This window comes from Emydura macquarii, unplaced genomic scaffold (genome assembly GCF_026122565.2).
Source record: "Emydura macquarii macquarii isolate MOO-44397 ecotype Brisbane River unplaced genomic scaffold, CSIRO-AGI_Emac_v2 contig_1790, whole genome shotgun sequence".
Taxonomy (NCBI): Eukaryota; Metazoa; Chordata; order Testudines; family Chelidae; genus Emydura; species Emydura macquarii.
This window is the reverse complement of record NW_027131927.1, coordinates 24162219-24174961: the sequence shown is the minus strand read 5'-3', so window position 1 is coordinate 24174961 and position 12743 is coordinate 24162219. Positions and strand designations below refer to the sequence as shown.

The 12743-nt window shown below is 40.6% G+C and overlaps 2 long non-coding RNA genes across 2 annotated transcripts in view; one reads left to right on the top strand and one right to left on the bottom strand.

Moving 5' to 3' along the window:
• LOC137159199 (uncharacterized) overlaps window positions 1-12743 on the top strand; it is a 113457-nt gene that overhangs the window by 78993 nt on the left and 21721 nt on the right. The gene's annotated exons all lie outside the window — the stretch shown is intronic.
• LOC137159200 (uncharacterized) lies at window positions 183-6430 on the bottom strand. Its single transcript, XR_010921584.1, has 3 exons — window positions 6352-6430; window positions 1669-1737; window positions 183-337 (listed from the first exon to the last, which is right to left on the bottom strand). It is a non-coding gene; the product is annotated as an uncharacterized lncRNA (long non-coding RNA).

Sequence of the window (12743 nt, the reverse complement as noted above, 5' to 3'; positions counted from 1 at the left end):
TCCCTGTGTGGAGCTCATCATTTTGATCAATGCTTTGTCTTCCGTGGGTATTCTCAGGGTCTTCAGGGGTTAGTTGATTATTGGATTTATCCTTATAAGCCTCTTGTGGATTGTTAATATCCATTGGAGGCACCTCTCCAGTTTGATTGGGTCCTCTTGTATAATTACTGAATTTTGCTCCTTCTGGGTGCCCGTAGTTTTCATTCTCACCATTCTGTTGGTTCCCGCCAGCATTCCCAGAGCCATTGCTTAAGATTTCTTTGTTTGCATTCATGGCATTAATATTGGCCACATTTTCCTCATAGCCACTTCCAGGCAGATTTGCACTTCTTTTGATCTGTCGAGAAGACACAGTGCAAACTATATTATGTTTCTAAAGCACAATGAAGGAATAGGATAGCTTAACATAGTAAAGTACCAGAGCACTAAAGGAAAAATCCACTTAAAATGCAAATTAATTACCATCTCTGTTGGAAATGTAATAGTCACCTGCCAAATTACCAATGTTTGGTGAAAATCTAGATTTCTTTGGCCCTGATTCAGCAAGCCCATCCCTAGTCAACAAAGTACTGAAATGTGTTTAAGTCCAACAGACTTTAATGGACTTAAGCACACATTTCAGTGTTTTGCTGACTAGGGATGGACTTAAGCAGCTTGCTGAACTGGCTCCTATGTGACTTCAATTTACTTACATTAGCCAGCATTAAGCTCTGGGCAAAATGAACTTCTCTGACAGTTCAGCAAAACATCTAATACTGCTGAAAACTATTCAAATAATTGCAATTCCACTAAAACATTAGGCACATTGAAAGCACAAACTACTCATTTTTGCTTCAAATTAAAGTGAAAATAGATTTACAGTTGTGTAGCTGAGATCAGAATCTGGCCTCATAAGCCTGATCCTGTAGTCCTTTTCCAGTTTTACCTGGGTGAGGATTGCAGGATTGATTGAGTCTTGAAAGGTTGGGGAAATGCAGTGCAATTGGCACAATACCTAAGACTCACAAAAGAAATAAGTTAGCTAAAAGGTAATGAAACCTGCCCCAGTTTCAGACAGGTAGAAGACTCTTTGATACTGTAACAAGGCCGGGGAAACCTTTGATCAGATTTGTAATGCACTCTCTTCCCTCTGACAGACTGTGCTATTGCCTCAAAAGGAGCAGCTTGATTGAAGACTTGCCATGTTTCAAAATTAAAGGTTAAATTGATGTATAGTTAGAGATGGGGGAAAGCATCAATTTATCTGCTAGGCTTTTTTCTTTTTCTTTTTTTTTTTTTTTTTGCAAAGAGGAGATATTAGTAAAATAAGAATATCTGAACTACACAAAAGACATGAGTGGAAATTTTAAAAATGTTCATCAGTCAGATAAAAATGATTTGTTATGTTATTTGAAAGCATTAGGCAGAATCATAAACATAATCTTGCTATAGTGTAAAAAAAGGGAAGCATAACACAGTCAAGTTATGGACTGGATGGCCATTTTAGGACTAGAGATCATGAAGTCCTTGTATAATCACCAATTCTCACTGATTTCAGTGGCAGCTAGACTGATATAAAGGCCAACGGAGCAGCCCTCATACACAAAGAAGCAAATTGCTGGATGATACCAATAATTCTGGTGTCGTTTAATGGTGGGGGGGGGGGGCGGTTGGGGTGGTCATACTTACTGGAGAAGCAAAGGATATACCTAGAACGCTCATAAACAGAAACAGAACATTCATGCTTGGGACTACTTCCTGCAAGAAATGGAAAGTATGTTATTTCTTATCAGTGCTCATGACTATTTCACATATAATAGAGCAGTGGTTCTCAAACATTTGTGTCGGCAACCCCTTTCACTCAGCAAGTCTCTGAGTGTGACCCCTGTGGATGCTCCCCCTATTGCCCCTGTGGGCACCCCCCTCCCTCTTTGCTCCTGGCCCCCATGGGCTCCCCATTCCTCCTTTGCCCTTTGCCCCTGCACCCTCCCTCCTGCACCCACCTAGGGAAACTGACCTGCATGCACAGAGCAGCTGGTATTGCTGCTCACTCCCCACCGGCAGCTGCTTCTCTGTTCCTCACTCCCCCCCCTCACAGCCCCCTAAGGGTGACAATGTCAGGACTCCCTGCATCCAGGTCATTTTCCCCACCTGGGCTGCCTAAGAGAAGGACCGAGAGCAGCAGCTCCTGATGCTTGCCTGACAGCACAGCCCAAGTGGAGAAAGTGACCTGGATGCAGGGAGTCCTGGTGTTGCTCCTCACTCCCCCCCCGAATCCCCCAGGCATGGAGGAATGTTGGGAGGGGTGGAGCAGTATCTGTGCCTCACTTCTCACGCCCCCCCCATATTCCTCCACCAGAGGAAGTAGAGAAGCTCACAGCCCTGTGCCTAGCTGGGGTCTGGGCTCACAGTTCTGCGCGTGGCGATGCTCTGAGCTCATAGCCCCACATAACCACATTGCAACCCCCTGCGGGTTGTGAACCCCAGTTTGAGAACCAATGTAACAGAGCAATAATATTTGATCAGCACAGACCGGCACTTTGTCAGAGCACACATTTTAATAGAGCTGGTTGAATTGCTGTAGCAAAGTGGCAGAACTCCCCTTTTCACCCACCCTATTAGCAGCTGTTGGGACTTTACAGGGAGCTGCTGACTAAGTCCTTAGTCTTAAAGTGTGTTTAGATTCTGTTCAGAACAAGGAGAAAGTTCTATGTGCACATTGTTGTTAATAAACTATCTGATACACTGCCTTCCTCCTCTTGTGCACCAAGCAACTTCCCACTCCTCTTTTAACCTCCTTGACCTTCCTTCACAGAGTATTTTTCATTATCTGCCCCACTTCCAGTTTGAACTGTTTTCCAGTGCAGAATCTGGGTCTCAGTTACGTTGGATGTGTCGGAGTTTAGTTGATTCAGGATAGTGTCTTCTTCATAGCGCAGGCTGGTGACATCTGAAAGTGGATATTATTATTTTCTGTGGCTTAGGTTCTTATCCTACTGTTGCCGTCTTCCTTTTCTATTACTCCATCAGGTTTCCAGAGGACACTGACAAAAGTGACAAACAATGCCCAGCATGCCCCTTTCTGGTTCCCTTCGTTTAAACCTGTGACCCCTACGACCGCTCTTTTTTTCGTTAGTTATCCCACAAACTTAGTTGTGTCCTGGGTCCAGTGACTCCTCCTTTTAAGGGGGAGAGACCTTTAGCAGTGGGAGGACTTGTGCCCGCCTACTTTCCAGATTACAAATACAGCCAGCTACTCCTTTTTTATGTGTTGGGGTTGATCTCAAAACTGAGATCAATCTTTACTGGTAAAAAGCAAAAGTGAAGCAGAAGTTTCACTTGTCATCCTGCAGCAATGTTGTCATGGTTACAGGGCTAATTGCACCTCTCACCCCCTTTCTTTTCATTCCTTCATCTCTCTCAAAGTGGAATTCCACAGTTTCTTCCACTCTTGAAGCCTGGGCTGTCATACTCTGTGTATTTACTGTGCTTACCCAGCAGGTCTGACTGGGGGTGACATCTGCAAGTTTTTCCTTTAGGAGCTTGTCACCAGCAAATACAGTAACCCAAATCCAAATACAGTAACCCAAAGCAGTCTTCTGAAAACAAAGATTAATCTTAACAGTAAGAACAAAGCATAACACAAGAGAAAAGGATTTTTAAAACAATAGAATGTCTGTTTATGCATGTCTATTTTACCTGGAGTCCTAAGCACGACTGGCTTATCCCAGACCCCTAATCTCTAGGGATCTGGGCCTACCTGTCCCCTAACAATAACTGCCCAGAGAGGGAAAGAGTCCCTTTCTTTAATCCAGCCACAGTTTTTTTGTTCTGTCTTCTTGGGCTTTGATTTACTGCCCAAAACCAGTTTGGAGTGCTGCACAGGTGGTCAAGCCAAGACATCAAAGTGAATGCCTTTTCTGTTGTTCCTGGAGAAGTGTATATAAGGATACACACACACACATACCCCATGTGCATTTCCCGACAAACCTGATTTTGAATTAGCTCAGTCTAGGCTGACAGTAAACATTACCAGAACCCAGTCAAGATATATTATTCATACATTATTACAGGCCGCTCCAAATCTATCACATATGTAATTTATGATTTTCCGTATTTTGCCAGAGAGCAGTCATATCCTTTCTGTCTCAGTTACTTTTGTTTTCCTTAATCTAAAATAACAATAAAAAGGAACAAAAGTAATGTCTCTGTGGGCAACAACTGTGTATGTGTGTGTGTGTGTATGTGTGTGTGTGTGAGAGAGAGAGAGAGAGAGATCTGAGGAGGCTGCAGCAACTTTGAAATCTAAATGGCTGCTGTCTCAACACACAGGCAAAATTCCTAGAAATTTAAAGGTGCAGTCCACACAAAACAGAGCATCATAGTTACATTGCCGTATCCACCACATAATTCATAGGTGGAGCTGAAGTGTAGTTAAAAGTGGACTTTGCCTGTGAGAACACCTAATCTGTTATTTCTTTTCTTTGTTAGGCATTAGTGGTATTAGTGTGAGAGCTCTGTTTGGCAACCAGCAGGCTGTTTACAAGAAGTCTCATGCAAATCCTCTTTGTTTCTCATGTGCTAATCTCACTAAGCCTTTTGAAAAGAAAATGCATTTTAAAAAAATATTGTTGGGAGCGCCAAACTTTTTATGATGTGTATAATCCCAAAAGGTCTCCTCTTTGATTGCAAAATCTAGGGTCTGTGTGATCTTTCTTACCTTTAACATTTACAGGATGTTAATCTTACATCAGTATTACAATCTCAGAAGTACAGCCAGTCTGCCGAATTAATGTATATTATCAGTCATCAACAGGTTTTATTTGCAGTGGGAGCATCTGTAATACTAGTCGACTGATTTTGTTCTCCATGGATACAGCACTAACTATACAAATGTAGGCTTCAGTTATTAAGACAAGGTCTCAGGCCTTCTGTGCCACCGGAGACCAAAAAAGCCTCATCAGTTTGCTGATCTTGGTTTTGTGGCTGGCCAAGTAATTCAGCACTGAAATGGGCCAAACCATGTTATATATTTTCCTGTTAACACAGGGTCCAAGCTGTGGAAAACCACAGTGAGGTGGAAAATTCATAATAATGGGCTCTCCTCCCCTCACAGGTATTTACTACCCAGTTCAGGAGGGAGAGAAACTCTCCTTATGTGGCTGGAAAAAATACTCCTTGCTCTAACAAAAGAACTAAACCACCAACCTATGCAACAGCCAGGCCAAAACCAAGACATTACCAGGGTTGAGAGCAAATGTCCTCCTTTGCTAGGTAAAGGCTATTCTGGCTCTGTGGGATTGCCACCGAGGGAAGGATGATAATATTAATGTCCTGCTGTAGGTGCCAATCGAGCAGAGCAGATTCTTCTTCTGGAAGAAACCAAGATCAGAATAGTTGAGTTGGAAATGTAATTACATCTGGGTCAGATTCTCACTTCAAGTGTCCAAGGGCCTTTATCAATATGAGAATCAGGACCAAGTAAATTGTTTGGGAGGAGGGGTGTAACTTAGGAAAATCAAGCACATCTGAATTTTTCTGCAGCCCAGGATCATCCAGCTCAAATAATTTCTAAAATTGGTGTCCCTTTTACTGGATATCCAGGTGCTGAAGGGAGAGCCACAGAACCAGGTGGTGTGGCTAAAGCCTAACGTAGTACAAGTCCACAGAACCCATCATGTTTATGCTCTAAATTTGCGTCGGTGCTGAGGTGAGGGGGAAAAAAGGAAGAGTCCACAGTCAGCAACGCTGACCCTACAGGCTGAGCTTTTAGTGTTTTTAACCCTTGCAGAAGTTAGTGAAAAGTGCATCATTAAAAGTATTATTGTGGACCAGATTGTGATCAGTGCTTATGCCAGCGCACAGCAGGACCTGGAAGGGGTCAATCACCTGTTCCCTCTGGGAAGGAAATCCATCAGGGAGGGTTGGGTCATGGCTGCCCCCTCCCCATGCACCGGCACCAAGGGGAGCAATCTGAGCCACCCTTCTGGATGACACGGAGTGTGCAGCCACTGTGAAGCCTGAGCAGTCCCAGGAAAGATTGCCCAATCTGAAGCACAATCTCCCACTGCTCCTCTAACTGTGGTGTGGCTTTACCCTGCCCCCTACAGAAGGCATGGTGCAGAGTGCATGGCTTAACCCTGTATGTCTGATCAACGAGCAAAGGGATTATAGTCACCAAAAAGAGCTCCTTTCTCCAGTGGCAATACAATTTTAGGTGTTACAGTCAGATACATATACAAATAACACACTATAAGCTTAACTGAGATTTAAACAAAACATTCTAGATACATCTCTAGGCATTTATATTTCATGCAATCAAAATTCAGTTTGAGTTTTACCAGAAAACCTATTGTAAAGCTATCCACATACCTTGCTGGAGCCCTGCAGTAAAGGATCTAACAGAAAGTAACACTTTAGGAATATTTGCTAAAGAAGTTTTGAAAAAAAATCTGATAATATTATAGCATTTATGTTCTTTGTTCATGAGTACCAAGGCATATGAGCCTAGCCTGGTACCTCGAAGTAATTTAAACTCTCTGTTCGAGGCTCCAAACAACCAATTGAAATACAGTTAACTTAAGTATGCCTTCACAAGGTCTTAAACTAAACCCCACTAATCTCCCACAATGGAATCTGAAATTCTTGCCCTTTTGTTCTTGAAATTTGTAGGCTGCTTTCCACTTAATTAATATCTCTATTATAGAAAGACCTATGTGAAATACAAGTTGAGTGTATTTTTTCTTGAAGATATATAATTTGTAAATACCAAATTATTCCCTGGCATTATGATTGAGACACTTTTTTAAACCTATATTTTTCTGTGAAATATCCAAGCTTGTAAATGAAAGGTAAAATTTTAGGGAGACTCTTAATCCTGCTGAATTATCTTTTGGTCTTCCCCTTAATAGCCACTTTTTCAGCACTAGTGAGGCTGCCTCCCTCATTGTATCCCTGTTTATTTTAAAAAATCATCTGAAAACATCCCTCCTTTTCCTTATTTATATCTCATAATGTCCTTCCGTTGTTGCATATGGCCAACTTGCTACATAATTTTGGAATAGCATTTATGTGAAAGATGCTATACAAAAAATAGTTTTATTGTATAACTTTATTTTAATGCAAGCAACTAGCAAGCTGTAACAATTGGGAAATTTAATAATACATTTCTTCATATTTTAGTGGCATCTTGAGGCCCCAATTAAGGGTTAGGACCTCATTGTGCTAGGCATTGTACGGGAAGCAATTCCTTGTAACTCACAATCTATCTGGCGGGAGGCAACTGGTTCAAGAAACAGACAGCTAGATGGGGTGATTTGGAAGGATGAAATAACAATAAAAGAGAGTTTAAGGAGGTATGTGTGTGCACAATGATCTATATGGGCTACAAGAGAAATGTAACTGGAAGAAGCAAACTGCAGGAAGGGGACCCTATCTTGAGATGCACATCAAAGGTTTGCTCTAATGTATTTGGGTGGGCAAAGCAGACAACCTCTTATCCTTCACCTAGGAAGTAAACGGAGAGTGTGTTTGCTTCATGAAAGAGGGGTCTCAACCAGGCTTGGCTGGAGAGGACTTTGAGTAAGATAAGTTTCTTTAGACAGGAGGTTAATTTGTTAGTTAAGTTTAGTCTCTAGAGAACATGTTATGATTTTGTTTTATATGTAACCATTCATTTCTGATATTCTTAGTCACTATCACTTGAATCTCTGTTCCTTGATAATACATTTATCCTTGTTTTCACTATACATATACAGCTCAGTGCTGTGGTGTTAAGCTAAGTGCTAGTCCTGAGTTGAATCTTACAAGCTGGTGTTTTCTGTTCTTTTGGGCACACTGGGCCTGGTAATGCTGTGAGTGTCCAGTGGATAAGGGGATGGACTCTGCAGAGAAGACTCTGAGGACTCGGGAGTTGGTGGGTGCCTGAGAACAAAACCTGCCTAGAGGGGACTGCTTGTGTTGCCAGAGGCTGTTGGTTTTGGGGAGCTGATCTACAACAGGCACTGACAAGACTGCTTCATGCTAAAGGCAACCTTGGGACCTCTCCGTCCTGGGTACCACTGGGAACAGTCACACTGTGGTTATAATGTGTACCTGTTTGCCTCTGCATGCACTGTGAGTGCTTTCAATCTCCCCAGGAATATGGGCGCCTGGTATGGGTACCTGACATATAGCCCTGTCATGCTGTTGCTGAAGTCGATAGGAGTTTTGCCATTGACCTTCGTGTGGGCAGGATCAGGCCTTTGAAGAGCACTTGTACAGAATGGATTTTTACTACACTATCAAATAAGGCAGACAGTGCATTGATTTCAATGGGGGGGGGGGGGGGAGAGGGCATTAGTGTAAAGGAGAGCAGAATATGAAATGCTGGCCTCATTGATAAAACTGCCATTGACTTCAGTAGGGTCAGAATTTCAGCCTTGGTGCTTTGTTTTGTATTCCTGAAAAAGTTTCTTTCATTTTAAAACTAGAATATTAGGGTTTTTATTAAACTGAATCTAGCTGAAAGTTCCAGCTTGCACAGATGCATTGTCTCTGTATTCCTTACAGGAGTAAAAAATATGTTTGGCAATTCCTGTAGGAAGCTATGACTTGAGAATACGCAAGAAGAACATATATTGAGTAAGAATTATTATTTATATTCCACTAATGCCTTCAGGTCCCCATATGCAAAGTGCAGTACACCCATGTAGTAAGAGACAGTCCCTGCCCCACTGAGCCTACAATCTAAATAGACAAGACAGACTAAGGGTCAGAAAAAGAAAATGTTATCCCCATTTTACAGAGGGAGAACAGAGCTCATTAAAGCCAATGGAAAGGCTCACACTGACTTCAGTGGACTGTGGATTAGGCTCAGAGAGATTAAGCAACTTGTCCAAGGTCCCAAAGAAGTCTGTGGCAGAGCCAGAACTCGAACCCAGCTGTCTTCATTCCCAGCCCAGTGCCTTAGACGTAAAACTCTCCTTTCTCCAGTACTTCCAATGCACTCTTTTAATATAGCCACATTTCTTACTAAACTGCACTTTGATTTACACAGTCCAGATTTTCTGAACAGACAAGAACACTGGCATATGCCATTTTCCTGGTGCCCAGTACAGACATAAAATTGCTAAGCTGACATTAACCTTGGCAAAAATAGGTATTGCACATTGTGCATATACATGTACAAATATAATAAGCACCCTAAAATTAAAGTAGTCATTATACTATTGAAAAAATATAGGTTTGGAAAGAATTCAGGCCATAATAAAATTAGGGAGTGCTTGCCCGGCTGAGGAACAGCAGGGTTTCAAATGGAAGAGGATTGTTGTCACCATTCAGTTATAAACTTTGTGCTTGTTTGTAGATATTTAATCACTTCTGCTAAAAAAAACCAAACAAACTGTGGTTCTTTTCTACCATGTATTTTAGGGTGTCATAGTATAATAATATGGATGGCAAACCACTTATTAACTCCGCTACTTTAAAGTATGAAAATAATTTTGGGAAGGAGTGAATTTACCGTACAGTCTCTGCAAGTTTTATGTTTTAAAACTGCACAGAAGAAAATTCACTCATGGATTAAACCCATGGCCAATTTGCATCAGACATAAATTTGGCCCAGCAATCTTCATTATGCTTAGTATTGGTGAAATTCCTCCTTGTACAAAGAATAATCACAAGATCTGTGCATCACTGAATGAAATGTAGGCCTTGTGTTGGATTAAAGCATTTAAGCCAAAATTTTCAAAAATAAGGAGCCTAAGATAGGCCCCTAAATCCATATTTAGATATCTAGGGTTGGATTTTTCCAAAGCATCCATGTGACTTAAGAGAAAATGTTTTTGTTTTTTGAAATGTTGGTAATTTTTTGGTTTTTCATCCATTGTTTGTCTTTAAGGCTTTTTTCCCCTTCATTTTTGTTTGTTTTAGTTTTAAAGAGGGGGGAAAGCCAATAACTCCCTCCCCGCCCCCAAAAGCCCCAAAACACTTATTGAAACAGTTTTTAAAAAATGTCTGGGTTTTGAAAAAGAAATTGGTTTCTGACAAACAAACCAAAAAACTTGGAAGGAAACTAAAACTTTCTATAAAAATTTTCATTTCTTTCAAAAAAAACCTTTTGGGTCAAAAAAGCTTTTTATGAGGCTACATTTGTGAGGGCACAGCTGTCAATTGCTCACGCAAGTACCACTTTTATGTGAAGTTATCCTTTGTGCAAGCAATTCAGGGTTTGCTAGTGCAACTGATGTACGTGCACATTTTAAAGCTGAATGTTAAATGCCAGCCTTTGAATATTTCACTGTACCATGCCTGAACATTCAGAGGCTACATGAAGGGGTCTTTGGAAATACGTGAAATAATAAGTTGTTTTTCAAATGATCAGTTCTGTTGACTTTTTATTTGGGACATAGTGCCATTGTCTTTTTCTATGAGGAAAACAGAGCTGTATTTAAAGTTAAGTAAGAACCAGACCTCTCTGATGAAAAGTAGGCATATTTTATATGAAGTCATAAAACTTCCAGCTATGTGTAAAATGCTTACAGCGGTCAGGCTCTGACTTTATCACGGTCAAATGACTTTTGTTCAGCAATTGTTATATTCTATTACAGTCAATATCTGTGTTGAGAAGTCATAACATATCTGCTTCAACAAAGGAAATGCCTTATCTTTATTTTGCAGAGCAAGGCAAAAAAATATGTCCCTGCTATTCTTAACACCTCTCCCCACGCCCAGACGACTTGGCAGAAACAAATACCAGACCAAACACGTCTGGGATGCAGTTTTAGAAAGCAGGAAGACAGCATAGACAGTATAATAGAAAATGACATGGCTCACTCAGCACTGTGCTTTCTGGGCTCTTGCAGGCAGAATACTTACACACACACATGCTAAAACTAAACTTTGGAGGAGGATTAAACTAGGTTAAGCAAATAAACATAAATCAATGAAATGTGCTTGATCAGCTCTTTGGGTTTGCAACCTCTCACTGCTTTTTAGCTTAAAGGGATACTAGCAAGTTCAAAATGCTGGGGCCTGTTTCTCCTTGCGCTTACTCCATTTTTACATGAGTGTGATTCTGTTGATTTCAGTGGAATCATTCCTGATTTACACCAGTGTAAATGTGCAAAGAATCAGTGCATTAGAAATACCTAAAATAAATCAGTGGTTGCATGCAGTGTTGTGGTAGCGTGTTGGTTCCAGGATATGAGAGAGACGAGGTAGGTGAGGTAATCTCTTTTTAGTGGATCAACTTCTGTAGGTGAAAACTTGTCCCTTCCAATACAAGATATTATCTCAGCTACCTTGTCCCTCTAAAATAAATCAATATTTTGGCAAATGTATTTACCTTCGTTATTAATAAAGCAGATATTGAATTGAAATAACACCTTTTATGCTATGGACAGGGGTGTTTCTCTCAATTTAGGCAGTGAAAATAAATTGGTCTGTTTCAATCTATTTCTGTTCAGGTTTCCCTTTCTAGCTGTCAGAGGTTTGCATTGTGCTGCAATGATTGAATTGTAAACATGTCAGAAGAGTCGTTATTTATTCAAAGTAGCTTTCCCCATTGGAACTGACAAAAAAGTAATGTAAATATTTCTATTGGTGTAAGCTTTTGTAAACTCTTGTTTTTACAAAGCCAGCCTTGACCAGACAGTGTCCCTTTAAAATCCCAATGACTATTTCTGGCTAAATCTCTGTATTCAATTATATTTACAACAACAAAAAATCTGAAAAGTTAGAAAAATATTGAAAAATATAGATGCATCCTGCATTCCTGCCTAAAGCACCAAGTACTGTGTTTGCTAGATAAATTAATAACAAAATTAGTCCTGAAACGTAACATAGAAACACAAACTCTTAACAAAACAGAGCTGTTTGCAAATATTTCAAGTTGTTTTTTCCATATGTCAAATAATGTGGGCACAGATGTCCCAGCAGCATTCATGCAAGGGTGTGGATGTGGTGACTTAGAGGAAATACCACCAGAAAAACAGATCGATGGCCCGCGTCTAAAATTACTTATGACCATTGAAGTGTTTTTGATGAAGAACTTTATGCTATTTTTAGCTATTTAAAATCTTGAAATATGTTAACATTACATACTGGGTGACAGAAGTGAATGGAAACAATTGAGTCCCTCCTAATATGAGGGTAATTGCTGATGATAGGGTAGGGAAATTGTCTTTACACCTGCACTTTTACATACTTAAGAGCGTATTTAGGACAGCATTCCTAAAAGCAATGCCATTAAACTGAGGTTAAAGGGTCAGCCACTTTCACAAGTGAACAACTACAACTAGTGACCACTCTCCCGTTGTAATGATCTCTGACTCATTAGTCATGAGGATAAACTTTTGATCTCCACCTAAAGAAACACATACCTTTACTGTTTCAGCTACAGGAAAATCTCCAGTAATCTTTAGCCACAGAAGCCAGACTTTGCAGAGTCCATTAGCAGCACTTGGCAGCAAATCAGTCCCTGCAGATTCCCAGCAATCACACACTAGGGATTATGGAGCAGATTTTCAAGAGTGCAGCACCCAGCAACTCACATTGTGACACTTACAGCCAGATTTACAAAAAGAACTCGGTATCACAACGTGCTGAGCTCATTTGAAAATTTGCCCACTTGCTTCACTGCCATTTCCCCAGAACATGGTGGTGCAATCTGCAGTCAGCTTGTCTTCTTTTGTCTCAGAAACTGGACTGAGTTTCAAGGCGGAAACTACATTTTTAACATTTTTAAATTTTAAATGTTAACTATATTTTGCAGAACCTCAAAA